The sequence below is a fragment of the Aphelocoma coerulescens genome, chromosome 1A (genome assembly GCF_041296385.1).
Source record: "Aphelocoma coerulescens isolate FSJ_1873_10779 chromosome 1A, UR_Acoe_1.0, whole genome shotgun sequence".
Lineage (NCBI taxonomy): Eukaryota > Metazoa > Chordata > Aves > Passeriformes > Corvidae > Aphelocoma > Aphelocoma coerulescens.
The window spans coordinates 23,220,564-23,234,103 of NC_091014.1; positions in this window are offsets into that span (position 1 = coordinate 23,220,564).

Genomic DNA, 13,540 nt, shown 5'->3' on the forward strand with positions numbered 1-13,540 from the left:
CAATCAATACAAGGATAGGAAATCTGGTAAAAAGAAAACAATTTAGTTAGAAGTCATGACATAGGTTTATATAACAAGTCAAAACTTACAAATCAAATTCCCTGACAGCCCACCATTCAGTCAGTTTGTTGCTCAAAGGTACTTGAGAAAAAACAGATGTTTGCATCAAAACTGAGTGAGGTCAGTTCCTGGTTGCAGAGAGAGAAGATTATGGTCTCTAAGTGTAAATCAAAATAGTTATGTACCATATACAATGGCATAAATATGAAATAAAACAACTCCTCTGTTCTGGTGATGATGGGATGATAGGAACAGTGGCTGGAGTCACAAGACTTTAGGAGAGATGGGGTAGATGCTGAAGCAAAGGACTGGACCATGCAGAAAGCAGGTTATACCTAGCAGCAGATTTTCCAAGTACTTTTCTTCTTCTCTGACGATACAAGCTGTGCAAAATGATGGTGATGATGTGCTGAAATCAAAGTGTTCTATTAATTTATACTTTTGCCCACAGCATGTTGCTGTGTACTTAAATAATTGTGCAAGTTGTGTGTTACAAGAATCCAGAGACTCTCAGCTACAGGAGAGAAAGGAGGAATAAATCAAACCAAACTAGCTGGCTTGAGGGTGCACATAGCTGTTAGACTTCACAGTGTTCTCAAACAGGCTTCCAAGCTGTAAATTTCTCAGTCTGCTTAACAGCATTGCATTTTACAAACTTGCTAATAGTCTAAGGAAAACAGCTATAAATCTGTAGCATCTAATTTCATTCACCTGAGAAAGCTTTCTGATGCTCATTCTAGTCTTTTAAGACTTTTTGGCAATTGTAACATAAAAAAATCCTCCCAAAAATTTCAAGTAGGAACATGTTGCGAAAAGAAATGACATGCTCCCCAGGCAGGTGCAAAGGAGAGCCCTTCATTGAAAAACCTGGCCTTTTTAAGAACTTAGCCAGTTATCAGTTTACATAGTTTTAAAGCATAACAAACATAATTCAACCACCCACCATACACCACGATGTGAGCACTTGACAGTCATGCAGCATATTGTCCTACCCTTAATTCAGCTGTGTCTCTTTCCCACAGTCCTTTTCTACTTAGCTGAAGTAACAGGCCTGAGCCATGATTTTACAAAGGCAACAAGGCCTTCATGCAACAGGAACACAAAAAGTAATTGCTAATTTAATCAGTCTTACACTGCATGAGCTTTCCCTGGTTCATTTTTACCCATCAGATCAAAACACTGACTTCTTCCAGGCTGCATTGAACTTTTTAAAATTCTTGCAGATAAAAAAGCATTAATATTTCAGAAGAACCATGTTGCTCATATCTGAATAGATTTTCTGACTCATGTAGTTACATTTAAAAAAAATTTAAAATATGGATTCCCCATGTAGAGCAAATAATTTATCAACCCTTCAGAAGTTTTACCTATAGAAAAGCATCTTCTGCATTCAAAACTGTAAAACCTAAATTTTAAATTGTATGTTAACAAATAAATTGCTATCTTTTTTTTTAAACTAAAAGCATGTTTGTGTTGGAAGCTCTGAGGATTCTGCAGTTTTAAAGTCATGCCACATTTCAAGGAGTTTACAAGCCTAATTAAAGGACAGACTCAAATTATTAAAGGTACTACTGGGCCTTCCAAGTGTCTAACATTGGTTTAGTTGATGGACTCCAGAGGGAATAAATCTAAGGCCATGATTCTGGAAAATATACACACTTAAACATCTTTTTCTGGAAATGCCAAGATATGAACTCATACATCTCCTCAGGGCAGTGTCTTTTAACTAGATAGATCTTTCTGAGTTGCCTTTCTTAGGAATACTTTCCCAAATCAAAGCCTAAAATAATATACCTGCTGCAGAATGTGCAAGTATATCTGGTGGGGGTAGAGGATGTTCTTGTGTCCTTTGACTCCTGGCATTTTGCTACACAATCAAACTGCCATAGATGATATTTTCAAGGACAGCTAATCACACTGCACTTAAGCAAACAACAATATTCAGCTGCGCAGTGTCCCAAAGTCCAAGGCTATGGAAACAACATTACACTTTAAAGGAACATCCTAACAAATTTGTAGATTCAAGCTCACTGGCAAAGCTGGGAGTCTTAAAACTTAGAGGCCCTGGCAGTTTCTGACCCAAATAACTCTCACGCACAAACATATATTAAAATAAAAAGGAAAAATGAAACAAAAAACCCAACCCAAAACTGGTTGCATATAAGCTATAGTGTGGCAGAGCATGTTCTTATCTTTGCAATATACATAAGGAAATACAATCACTCACCAGTTCATCACTCAGAAAGCTAAATCTGATTTTACAGTGAAAATGCAATTTTGTCTCATCAGGTTCCATAGTGCTGAAATGCTAAACTTAACAATGGAAACTGATGTGATATGTTTGAAATTAAATTGAATCACTGCAAACAATGGTTTTCTCCAGAGACCGGCCTTGACTGAATATGTTTTTCCACTTCATTTTGCAAAGAAATCATCAAGTCTAATGGCTTCAAGCAATCTAAGTGACAGGTAGGTTGAGCAAATAGAAAAGCATCACTGAAAAAATGCCACACATGAAGAAGGAGAAATTACTACACACAGCACTGAAGGCCTTATCATTTCCACATTTCATCTGAAGTCCTTTTAAGCAAAGCAAGGAGCCCAGCCTTAAACCAGTGAAGTCAGTAAAAAGGATTTAGACTTCTTTAATCCCTGAATAAGGCCCAGTGTCTGAAGCCCATTGTGTGAACCTAGTGTATGATCGTAAAAGGTGGATACAGAGGTATGAGTTCGGATTCTTTATCAAATGTCAGAAGATTTGTCAAGAATCATCAGGAGGAAGACAGGGCAAGTTCTCAGCCCACAGACAACATACCTCAGAGCCAGCCTGATGGGTACCAGTGGCCAAGGCCAGCCACCTCAATGGACAGTACAGGCCATGGGCTGAGTGGAGATGCTGCTCTGCATGGCCGCTCACTCCACACAGAAAAGTTGGGTGTTGCGGTGGCTAAGTCCACTTTACACCCCCCAAGTTGCCCTAAAAGTGGTCTCTCCTTACAACACTGTGCTAGAAAGTTCTCCCTTTGTCTAGATTCTGCTGGCCACTGGCCCTCTCCCCCCTCCCATGCTGTTTCCCATTGGCCCCTGTTATATCATTCTACCTTGCCTCTGCCCCCGAGCCCTCAGACTATTGGTTTTGGATGCTCTGCCCGCCTTTGGGAGTTTTCGGGATAAAACTGGTGCGGGCTGTCAGTTTTGTGCTCTTCTTGCCTCTGTTCCCTTGGGGCTGTTGCCATGAAACAGCTCGGAATTGCCTGCAGAGAGCCCCTCTCGCCTCTCTGTCTGCGGCTCGTGCACAGCCTGTGGGTGTGAGGGCTGTTCACAAGCACCTGCCAAGGTGAGATCGGGGCACGCGTGGGGCTGGCAGAGCGCTGCTTGAGCCGTGCATGAGGGACCTGTAGGGACAAACACGGCATCGATCCACCCAAGCTCTCATTCAACAGTTGGGAATTTTCCTCTATGTCATACATGAAATCCCTATTTGTGCTTGGTCTTTGCATATTAAGTGCCTTAATTAATTTGAGCTTAATATTTTTAAATTGAATGTTAAAATCAATCCATCAGTCCAGGTACACTAATCAAGTTTTTCTGGTCTTCCTGTGTTTACTGTATACCTTTACAAGTGTTTTAAGATGTGTTGGATGTATTTTTATGTTTTACTTGTATCTTGGTTTCAAGGCAGATTTTAAAAAACCCCAGTTGCAACAAACAGCCCAGCCCCCCATAAGCACATGACCCTTATCTCAACTAATATCACCCCTCTGACCAGGAGGAGCCATTGGTGGATGGAGATGGTCTGTCAAAGGGAGAGCACCAATCACCTTGAACCAAAGGGGTGGGCTGTGGGCGGACTGTGGGCGGAGCAAAAGCTATAAAGGGAGCAAAAGAAAGACACGTGTCTCATTCTCCCTTCCTCTCCAGCTTGCTAAGGCAGTGCTGGAGAAGCCTACCCCTTTCTAGGGGCTTTTTAGAAATAGATTTCTTTTTGACCAGCCTAAACTGCAAGTTTATTTTTTTCTCTACCTGAGGTTCAGAGCTGTCTTAAGCCTAAAGTTCCTGAATCCCTGCGCTCCTGGGGCATATCTCTCGAGCCATCTGGATCCCAAATTTTTATATTTTGTTAGTTTTTTGCAATTTTTCAACTTTTTTTCTGTTTTAATAAATTGTTTTAATTTCTACAAAGAGTTGTCTCATTCCTCACAACTCTTTTGGGGGCTCTCCGGGATCCTATTTTTGCCCTAAAATCCAGGTATTTTGGTTAATTTTACTATTTTTGAATTTTTGCGATTTTTTTGTTTTTTTTGGTTTTTCTCCTTGGATTTTCTGGGCTCCCACAAGGATTACTGCAGCAGAGAAAGGACACCTCCGGTGGAGAAAGACTTGTGGTAAGGCTTGAACCCTTCTTAAAGGGAACTTAGTTAGGGACTTACCCTTTTTAAGGGCTATTAGTTTTTGGGGAACCTCCGAGTGGAATTCCTTTTGTGAGAGAGTGTGTGGGGGGTTGGCCGCCCCCAGTGTGTGTGTGAGTGTGCTTGAAAGGGTTCATTTTTAAGGGCACCACGAGGGATCACCCTTTAGAGACACAGAGGGGAAGATCGAGTGTGGTGATCAGCCTTTCTGGGGGGAGGTTTCCACGTTTTAGGGGTGTGCGCAGCCCCAAATTCATTTTTATTAGTGTCTCAGTCTCCTCGGGTCTAGAACTGAGGAGAAACCTCATTTTAAACCCCTCTCTTTTCCTTTTCGCCGCGTGGTCGGCGGCCATTTTGAAATTTCGGGCTGCCGCGTGGTCGGCGGCCATTTTGAAATTTCGCGCCGCCGCGTGGTCGGCCGCCATTTTGTGTCCTTTTAATTTGAACTGCACCCCTTTGCCGTTTTAAGTGCATGTGTGAACTTGTTTTAGCTGCACTCTTGTGGCCAGTGCTATCTAGCACCTTTATACTTCCTGTTAGTTTGGAGTGTTTGGGTTATTGGATTGTAGTTGTAATTTGCTTTATCTGCTTTAATCATAAGACACTACTTTGACTGTTTGTGTTATTCATTATAATCTTTTTCCTTTAATTTGGTTATAAATATTTTAAATTTATCTCTCCTTTGCTAATAAAGACAACTCCTGTTTCTTAAGTATTATATGTATAAAGCTATCTAAATTTCAGTTATACTTTAAACAATTTAAATATTCACTAATTATTCTTTTTATAATTAAAACTAATATTTTCTTGCAACATATTTGTTTCTCACCAGCCTGCCATATCTAATTTTTTTCCCACAGATTCGCCATCATTCATTCCCTTATATATCTACTAACCCTGCTTGCTCTTCTCTACATTAGTTGTATTGTATTTTATGCTTATAACTTTATTATCATTTTTTTATTGTGATAGTGTATTGAATTTAGGTTATTTTGTAATATTATTTCCTTATGCAATATTTTAATTGTTTTATATAATACAATACTTTGGTTTATTTAATTAGAAAAAAAAAAAAAAAAAAAAAAAAAATTTTTTCTTCTGCACTAGCTGCTTGTTTGCTTCCCAGTAACAAAATGGGACAAGCGAATAGCAAAAAGAAAGACCTAATGAAGAAATACAAAATCTTCCCAGACAGTCCGTTAGGGCAAATGCTCCTAAAGTGGGAAGAAAATCTTTTAACTAAAGAAAAAGACCAGTGTCAAATGATTAGGTACTGTGTTTTTAAGTGGCCAAAACATAGAATTAACAAAGATGGTCTCAGATGGCCCAAGTATGGGTCTTCTGAAAAATGGCTTTGTGAGGCTTTGCATTCTTATGTACATTACAAAGCTCCAAAACATTCTGATGAATTAGACTATGCTAAAATTTGGTTAAATTATTGGCAAAAACAAAATGAAGACCAAAGCAAAAAAATAGAATTGGAAGAGGAAACTAAATCTAATTCAATTGGACTTAATAAAAATTCAAACCAAATTTTTTCCATTGCAGAAGAACACAAACAGAAAGAAAAACAAAAACCTAAATTAAATAAACCAAAGTGGGACCCCCTAGACTACCTTCCTCCAGTAACTCCTCCAGAAAGGAGGGTCCAAATTGAACAAGAAAGGGTCCTTCCTTCATCAAGCCACCCAATCGAAAGGGACTCAGAAAATGAGAATGAAAGTGAAAAAGAAAATTCTGTTCCTTCCTGCTCTCACAAAAAGACAACCGGACAAAGGATTTCTTCTAGCCAGGATGGCCCAGCATCTTGCACTAGAAAGAAATCATTTAAAACACCTGACTGTCCCACCTGCCTTAGCACTCCCCATGAGTCTAAAATTTTACCTCTTAGGGAGGTACCCATGGGAAATGCACAAGGAGGAATTGGTTACGTAGTTGTACCTCTAGCTTCATCTGAGGTACGGGAATTTAAAAAGGAAATGAAAAGCCTGATGGCTGACCCCATTGGTCTAGCTGACCAATTTGATCAATTCCTCGGCCCTAATATTTATAATTGGGGAGAGATACAATCCATCCTTCACTCCTTATTCACCATTGAGGAAAGAAAATTGATTAGAGCTGCAGGAGTGACAGTCTGGGACAGAGAAAATAATTCTAATCAGGGCCCAATTGGAGAACAAAAATTACCACTGACAGACCCTGAATGGAACCCAAATTCAGAAGAGGGCAGGAGGAACATGAAGGACTACAGAAATTTAATTATAAAAGGGATTAGAGAAGCTGTTCCTCGAGTTAATAATATGAAAAAAGCATTTTGTGGGGAACAGGAAAAGGATGAGTCCCCAACAGCTTGGATGGCTCGGTTAAGGAATAACATTCAACTTTATTCTGTCATTGACTTAGACACTGAGGGAGGCAAAACTATGCTAAAGGTACATTTTGTGCTTCACTCCTGGCCTGACATCAGAAAAAAATTAGAAAAATTGGAAAAATGGCCAGAGAGGGAACTAGATGAATTACTGGAGGAAGCCCAAAAAGTCTTTGTTAGGAGGGATGAAGAGAGGATGAAGGCTAAAAGCCGAATAATGAATAACAGTACTAATGCTCCAATCCACAACCCTCCTACACAAAGAACTTCCCAAAGGGGCATCCCACAACAGCAAACCCAAATCTGCTCTCAGCAACAGCCACAGGTTTGTGTTTGCAATAAACAACCTAACCCAATTGTTCAAAGACCTGAGAGGTTAATTTGCACATACTGTAATAAACCAGGCCACGGGCAGTGGTACTGTTTTAAAAAGCAGAGAGATCAAGGAGTCCTTCAAATGGAGGGACAAATTTTGAACAACTGAAGGGGTCAGGGGCTTTATTCTCTGGGGCAAAAACATCTTAAAGAGCCCTTGATAAAATTAGAAGCTGGACCCCAGAGACAACAAGTGGAGTTTTTAGTGGACACAGGTGCTGAAAGAACCTGTGTCACTGAAACACCTCCAGGATGTTTTATTTCTCAAGATACACTAGATATATATGGTGCTAATGGTGAAAGCTTTGCTGTTCCTGTAATTAAAAATGTAATCCTTTCCATACAAGGACGTACCCATACAGGGGATGTGCTATACCTACCTCAAGCTGGGATCAATCTTTTAGGACGTGACTTCCAAATACCTCTGAGGGTTGGGGTGGTACCGCAGGGTGGAAAAATGACCACTAAATTGTTTGTTTTATCTTTAGTAGATGAGCAACACATTGACCCGGTGGTGTGGGCCAAACCTGGCAACCGGGGAAAAATGGACATCACACCTCTAACAATTGAGTTGCTCCCAAATAGCCAGCCAGTACGTGTACCACAATATCCCCTCTCCAAGGACAAAAGAAAGGGCCTGAAGCCTGTTATCATGGACTTATTACAAGATGGAATTCTTGAGACCTGCAAATCCAGTTACAACACTCCAATTTTGGCTGTCCAGAAACCAGATAAGTCATTCCGGCTTGTACAAGATCTGCGTGAGGTCAATAAGAGAGTCCAAACCAGGTACCCACTGGTGCAGGACCCCTATACACTCCTGAGTCGGGTACCCCCAGCACATGCCTGGTTCTCTGTTATTGACCTTAAAGATGCTTTCTGGTCATGTCCTCTAGATTCTCATTGCAGAGACATCTTTGCATTTACCTGGGAGGATCCAGACACTGGACGGAGGCAGCAGCTGCGCTGGACTCGCCTGCCTCAAGGGTACACCGAGTCACCCACACTCTTTGGCCAAGCGCTAGAAGATTTGCTAAGTTCCTTTTCTCCACCCGAAGGGATTCAGGTAACTCAGTACGTAGACGACCTGCTCCTCTCTGGGGAACAGGAGTCTACGGTAAGAACTGCTACAATTCAGTTACTGAATTTTCTAGGGAGGAACGGGCTGAGGGTGTCAAAACCTAAATTACAATTTGTGCTACAGGAGGTGAAGTATTTGGGACATCTAATTGGCCATGGCACAAAAAAACTCAGTGCTGAAAGAGTAGAAGGAATCCTAAATCTACCACCTCCAACTTCAAAACGAGAAATCCGGCAATTATTAGGCCTATTTGGATACTGCAGACTGTGGATTGATCAGTATTCACAATCTGCCAAATTTTTATATGAAAAACTAATAGAAGAAGAACCTTTTAATTGGACTAATTCAGACACACAAAAATTACAAAATCTGAAAGAGAAATTAACAAAAGCACCTGTTTTAAGCCTTCCTTCACTAGAAAAACCCTTCGATCTATTTGTTAATGTGGAGAAGGGAATTGCCTATGGCGTCTTGACCCAGGAGTGGGGAGGAGTCAGGAAGCCAGTGGCTTTTCTTTCCAAATTACTGGATCCAGTATCCAGAGGATGGCCCGTCTGCATCCAGTCCATCGCCGCAGCAGCTGTTCTGGTCTCGGAGAGTCAAAAACTCATTTTTGGTGGAGACTTGACAGTGCATACACCACACTCAATCAAAACCATTTTAGCTCACAGGGCTGCAGAGTGGTTAACTGACCCAAGAATAGTCAAATATGAAGCCATTCTCATGCACTCAGACCACCTGAGGTTAGTTGTGTGTACACACCAAAATCCAGCTCAATTTCTTTATGGGACCCCATCAGAAAAAGAAATTGAACACAATTGCATTGAGATAATTGATATCCAAACAAAAGTCAGAGAGGACCTGGTGGACTGTCCCCTCAATGAAGGGGAAATCCTCTTCATTGACGGGTCATCTCGAGTGGTGGATGGAAAGCGATGCTCTGGCTATTCAGTGGTCGATGGACACCAAATGTGTGTGCTAGAAAAGGGCAGATTGCCACCAACCTGGTCAGCTCAGGTCTGTGAGCTCTATGCCCTAGAAAAAGCACTCCACCGACTAGCAGGAAGCATCGGGACCATTTACACTGACTCCAGATACGCTTATGGCGTAGTCCACACCTTTGGAAAAATCTGGTCCGAAAGGGGGTTCCTAAACACCAAAGGGAAAGATATCCTACATAAGGAATTGATCCTAAAAATTCTAAAAGCACTGCAACTGCCTCAGGTGATCTCAGTGGTGCATATTCCAGGTCATCAATCGGGAACCACAAAAGAAGCTCGAGGGAACAACCTAGCAGACTTGGCAGCAAAAGAAGCAGCAGTGGAAGAAGAGGTAAAAGTGATGGAAGTAAACCAACTTCCAACTAACACCACCACATCTGACACTATTCCACAAACTAACATTTTACCCACGCCCATTTTTACTGATCAGGAAAAACAGAAATTAGTTTTAATTGGAGCTAATGAGGATTCTCAAGGTCGCTGGTACTTACCAGATAAACGCCAAATTTTAAACAAAAATTTAACCCGAGAAATTCTACAAAATATTCACCAAAGCAATCATTGGGGTTCAAAGGCTCTGGCGGATCACTATCTCAGAACCTTTGGATGCACTGGTGTTTATGAAATAGCCAACCAAATAACCCGGGACTGTGTAATCTGTCAAAAAGTTAACAAAAAGGTAATGAAAAAGAACACGGGCGGAGGAATTGAATTAGCAATCAGGCCTTTCCAAAACATTCAAATTGACTTTACAGAAATGCCTCCTGTCCAGAGGTGGAAATACCTATTGGTAATCGTTGATCACCTTACCCACTGGGTGGAAGCTATTCCAACTGTCAATGCAACAGCCCAGACAGTGAGTAAGGTGATCCTCGAGCAAATTATCCCCCGTTATGGGATAGTCCACCGCATAGATTCAGATCGAGGTACTCATTTTACCTCCCAAATTGTACAACAATTGGCTCAGCAATTAGGAACAAATTGGAGATTACACACCCCGTGGCATCCACAGAGCTCTGGGAGAGTGGAACGGATGAACCAGACAATCAAGAACACCCTCACAAAATTAATGCTGGAAACAAAATGGACCTGGGTAAAATGCCTTCCACTTGCTCTTCTTAGAATTAGGACACAGCCAAGATCTGATTTGGGTTGTTCACCATATGAGATGTTGTATGGATTACCCTACCTTGCTACACCACAAGAGTTGAATGTGAAAGAGTGTGGAAACACCAATGTACAACAATATGTACAGATAATTGCCAAAAACCTAGAGTTGCTAAGGGAAAGAGGTTTTCTACCACAAACTCCCCCACTTGATTTTAATTTACATCACATCAATCCAGGTGACTGGGTGTTAATAAAATCCTGGAAAGAAAAGTCATTAACCCCATCCTGGGAAGGTCCATTTCAGGTCCAGCTAACCACTGAAACAGCTGTCCGGACATTTGAAAAGGGCTGGACGCATGTCAAGAGGGTGAAGGGTCCAGTAACACCACCAATTGAAGAGAAGAAACCTCCAGACAAACCATCAAACTAAACACCCTGTTTGAAAGCTCAACTCAGCATCCCTCACTCCAAGTTAATAAAATCCTGTACTCCCAGTTCTTCCCCAGTTATACCTCAGTAATAAGTGCTAGCTACAAGTTGTTAAACTAAGTTGAAAATATTTTGCTGTTAATTCTGTTCTTTGTTATTCCCTTTTACAGATTCTGCCTTCACACAACCATATTGTCACATCAACTGTATAGTAAGGCTCCATTTGAAGCCAGCATTCTCTTCCAATAACAGTCCAATCAGACTCCAAAATTATGGGCACGATAACTCTAATCTTTGACAAGGCCAACCCTAAAATAACCATGAGTTTCCAGAAGCCTGAGGTCACTGAAGAACCATCTGAAGGTGAGATGCCTAAAGAAAGGACGAAAGAAGCAAAGATGACAACCCCCACCAGCAGAGGCAACCCAAATGCTGACAGCTCCTCTCGGGTATGCCAAAAGGGGAAAGTGAGCAACATCCTGCTACTAAGTGTCATCTGTCTCTGGGTCCTCTGGCCTCCCTTTACACAAGCAGCCGACAGCCGCTGTAACAGATGTTACAAGACTGTGTACCAGGCAGAAGGAGGCTCATTTCAAATTCGACACTTTTTCCGAGCACATACTTATGTTAATCCATCTTGTTATAACATAACAAGGTTGAGTATCTGCTCAGAAAAAGGTCACAAGTACTGGATTGGCAAAAACATTGGCACCCAAATACATAAGCAGAAGGGAGAGTGCCCCTCCCAAGACGATTGGCTCTGTTTCAATTTTAGATACATAACCAAGACAGAAGATTTGTTAAAAAGAAAGACCTATGACACTGACCTGATCCAAGAGGTGGTCATAGAAGAAAAGGAAAAACAAAAAGAAAACAATCCTTTGATGTCAAGGAAAAACTTGTTTATTGACCTGGCAGAAAGGATTGGACAACAGCTAAATTTAACAAATTGCTGGGTGTGTGGAGGAACTTTAGAATCGGAGAGTTGGCCTTGGCGGGGAGTCAGTCTTGGACCCCCCGATTTACTCCGACTGAGTAATCTCTCCCCCACAACCCGACATGACAATGAAACCTGGCTGCTAAGCAATACTGTTATTGGAGAAGAATGCATCTGGAGGAAAGGAAGAAAATTTTTAGAAGAAGTTGGTGAGACAATATGCAAAAGGTACCTGGTAACTGATGGGCAAAAACATTGGTGGATACCTCAAGAACCAGATGTATTCTGGTCTGCAGAAAAGGTTAAAAACAAAAACTGCATTTTGAATCCTGTTAAAAAACTCTGGCAGTGCTGGGATCAAGGAAATCCATATTCTGTCCTGCCACAAATTTCCAAGTACTGGATTACAGCAGCAAGTATACAACCCCACTTCTGGGAAGCACCACAAGACCTCTACTGGATCTGTGGTAACCGAGCTTATTCCAACTTACCACCTCGCTGGAAAGGGAGCTGCACTCTTGGAGCCATTCAACCAAACTTCTTCCTACTTGCTGAAAACGCTGGAGCCCACCTTGGAATCTCCCTTTATGATGAACTTTTCCGTACTAAGAGACATGTAATAGGAGGGACCCAGAGATGGGGAGAAGAAGAGTGGCCAGCTGAGAGGATCCTAGAGACTTATGGACCTGCAACATGGGCACAGGATGGGAGCTGGGGGTACCGAACTCCCATCTACATGCTAAACCGGATCATCAGACTGCAAGCACTAATTGAGGTAATCACTAATGAGACCTCTCTTGCTCTTGAACTACTTAACACACAGCAAGGGCAAACTCGAGCAGCCGTGTACCAAAATAGGCTGGCATTGGACTATTTACTAGCTGAAGAAGGTGGAGTATGTGGCAAGTTTAACACCTCAGACTGCTGCATCCATATTGATGATCACGGTGAAGCCATCACCAAGATTACCCAAAACATCAGGAAACTAGCCCATGTTCCCGTGCAGAAATGGCAGCCCTTGATCACTTCTGAATGGTGGGAAAATATTTTCCAAGGACAATGGTGGAAGAAAGCTTTAATTATTGTTGGACTTTCCCTTACAGGACTTATTTTTCTCCCTTGTTTAATCCCTTGTTTCATCCGTCTAATCACCACTGTCGTCCAAAGCATGCCACTGATCCAGGATCTTCAAGGACAACAGCAGCGTCCACCATTCGCTCAAAAGATTATGCATATCAATAATAGTAACAATAAGAAAACTAGAAAGGAGAGAAAAATTGCCCAGCAAGTGTGGGACAGTTTTAAAGAGCTTGAATCTATCCCTGAAGAGTTATCCACCTCCACTTAAATGCAAAGACCAAAGATGTGAGCATAAGAGAAAAAGGGGGGACTTGTCATACATGAAATCCCTATTTGTGCTTGGTCTTTGCATATTAAGTGCCTTAATTAATTTGAGCTTAATATTTTTAAATTGAATGTTAAAATCAATCCATCAGTCCAGGTACACTAATCAAGTTTTTCTGGTCTTCCTGTGTTTACTGTATACCTTTACAAGTGTTTTAAGATGTGTTGGATGTATTTTTATGTTTTACTTGTATCTTGGTTTCAAGGCAGATTTTAAAAAACCCCAGTTGCAACAAACAGCCCAGCCCCCCATAAGCACATGACCCTTATCTCAACTAATATCACCCCTCTGACCAGGAGGAGCCATTGGTGGATGGAGATGGTCTGTCAAAGGGAGAGCACCAATCACCTTGAACCAAAGGGGTG